The sequence below is a fragment of the Podarcis pityusensis genome, assembly GCF_964106645.2.
Source record: "Podarcis pityusensis genome assembly, chromosome: W".
Taxonomy (NCBI): Eukaryota; Metazoa; Chordata; class Lepidosauria; order Squamata; family Lacertidae; genus Podarcis; species Podarcis pityusensis.
Window position 1 is genome coordinate 13564987 of NC_138045.1, and position 3125 is coordinate 13568111.

A 3125-nucleotide genomic window follows, 5' to 3' on the forward strand; every position below is an offset into this window, starting at 1 on the left:
ACTTTAACTTGCTGTACACCTGAGCCAGGGAGTGCAGGGTATAAATGTGATAGAGAGTGAGAGAGAGAGATATGCAGGGCTACCCTTGAGACTGCTCCAGAAACTCCAAATGGTCTAAAATGCAGATGCATGAGTTCTTACTTGGACTTTGTAGAGAGCCCACATTCAGTTGGTTGTTCATCAGCTGGATTGGCTCCAGGTGGAGTATCGAATCAGGTTCAATGTTTTGGTGCTAATCTTTAAAGCCCTAAACAGTCTGTGACCTTTCTTATCTGTGGGAATTATCTTCCAATACACCCCCCATGAGTGTGACACTCATCTAACAGCAACCTACTGGTGGTCCCTGGCCCAAAACATATCCAGCTGTCCTCAACCAGAGCCAGAGCCTTTTTGGTGGAACGCTTTGTCTAACGAGACCAGGGCTCAGTGCAATCTATCTCAGTTCTCTCACTTGTCATGGTGAGTGGGCTTGCACATTCCTATGACCCTTGTGAGCGAAGCCATTGGGAATCTCGTACTCCCAGCAGGGTCACCCAAGGTGGTAAGGTCAAAGAAAGTTAAATATGCTCAGAGTCCTGTAGTGATTTCATGCTCTTTATTGCAGCTTGTAAAACAGTGACTGAATTTCCCCCTAAACCTCAGGCTTTTATATACATTATTTACACAATGAGTCCCATCTGACTGGCTGATTCTGCTTCCCTCCTGGAGCCTGATTGGTCTTTTCCTGCAAGCCAATCAGTTCTTGCATTCTAGGATCCTACTTGCCTATTGTTCTAGGATCCAAGCTTAGTACATAACAGGGAAGGAGCTAGACAAAGAATGATCCAAGAAGTCCTCAACGGCAGAACAGGCGGGTGATAACAAGCAGTGTGTTACAACGGCTCTGAAGGCGGATGAAGGCTGCAGCAGATAGGATCCACCAGTTCGTCGTGACTACTCATGCCATCAGAACAGAGCCCTACTGCGAAGGCTGTGCGTTGGTCAGCGTGCACTGATCTACAGACATAAAACAAATTCACGCACAGGCGTCTTCCAAAAACCCAACCCAACCCCCCCAAACCCTCCCCCCATGGCGATCACTAAATGGCTACGGGGGCAGGAATGTGAAGCCCCTAGTCATGAACCGACACATGGGTGGTGGATACAGATTCAGTCGTTCTGACTCAAGGAATGAGGTCGTTGAGCAGCTCAGCAGCTGTATCCATGACTGAGCAGCCCTTTTTAGGATCCACTATGCTCACCCCGAAAAGGGGAAGGGGCTGGAAACGGTGCCCTAAACATAGTATGCCTCCCTTTTTCCCTGACTGGATTACCGCGCCCAGGTGGAATCTCTTTTCCCATAGTTTGAATCAATTATTCTGCATCCTAGTCTCTAGAACAGCAGAAAACAAGCTTGCTCCCTCTTCAACATGACATCCCTTGAAATATTTAAAGATGGCTATCATGTCACTCCTTAATCGTCTCTTCTCTAGATTAAACAAATCCAGCTCCCTAAGTCTCTCCTCATAGGGCTTGGATTCCAGACCTTTTACATTTTGGTCACCCTCCTCTGGACATGCTCCAGCTTGACAATATCCTTCTTCAACTGTGGTGCCCAGAACTGGACACAGTATTTCAGGTGTGGTCTGACCAAACAGAATAGTGTGGTAGCATTCCTTCACTTGATCTAGACACGATACTCCTATTGATGCAGCCCAGAATTGCATTGGCGTTCTTAGCTGCCACATCAAACTGTTGACTCATATTCAGCTTGTGGTCGACTAAGACTCCCAGATCCCTTTCACAGGTACTGTTGTCAAGCCAAGTGTCCCCCACCTGTGCATTTCATTTATTCTATCCAGGTGTAGTACCTTACATTTCTCCCTATTGAACTCCATATTGTTGGTTTTGGCCCAGCTCTCTAGGCTATTCAGGTCATTTTGAATTCTGACCCTGTCCTCTGGTGTATTAGCAACCCCTCCCAGTCTGCAGTCATTTGCAAATTTGATTAGAACGCCCTCTATTCCATCATCCAATTCATTTATAAAAATATTGAATAGCACTAGGCCCAGGACAGCACCTTGTGGAACCCCAATAGTCATTTTTTTCCAGGATGAAGGTGAGCCACTGATGAGCACTCTTTGGGTTCAGCCCGTCAACCAGTTACAAATCCACCTAATAGTAGCTTTGTCTAGCCCACATTTTAGTAGTTTTTTTGCAATAATATCATGGGGGACCTTTTCAAAGGCCTTACTGAAGTCAAGGTAAGCTAGTACAAGGGAAAGCAGGATTGTAATTACTGTAAAAATTACTGATCACTTTGGATCAGCAGTCTCAACCTAACCCGCTATGTGGGGAGAGCCACGTGTTCCTTTGGAAGGCAAGTGGAATACAGTGTGATATACTGACAGCTGTTTTAAAAGATGTAACTGTAACTTAAAATCCAGTATCAGAAAAAAATAAAAATAGATGGTCCCTGTGTGGATAGTCATGTTTGCATGATGGGGCCACCTCCAGTGACCATGTGGCCTGACATAAGAGGGTTCTAAAATCAGTCCTGAAAGTAGACTGATTGAGAATGACGCACGCATAGCTTTTGCTCTTCCATTAACAGGGTGAGCTGAAGCAAATTCTTGCCTCCCTTTGGGCTTAGCAATATTTCCTACAGCATTCTTGTTGAAGGGCATTGGAGAGTTAGGTGAGGGTCACTTTTCTGTTTTTCCATCAAGCCCCCAGACAAGAATGCTACAGCATCAGCCCCAAACACTCAGTCTCATAACAAAAAATACTCAACGGGGTTAGGGCTGAGGGTAGGGGAAGTACAATCATGATCTTTCCAGTCCTCTAGAAGCTGACCCCTTTGGTCATTTTGGTCATGGAGCCAAATATCTGTTCCCAAGTTTAAAGATCTAAACAAGTAAAGAACAAGCTTGCCCTTTACATGCAAAAGCCCTGAAATTCAGCCCATTGGGCAACGGATCATGGGGCTGGGAGGAGGGAGGTAAGGACTAGCACCTTCTCTGCCCTCCACCTCCAACAGCTACACCGGAAAGTTTCATGATGGGGTTCGATTTGAGAGGCTGAATGTTTATAAAGGCACTTAGCCAAATTCTGCCACGGAAATTCTGAACAGAAACACTCTGCAG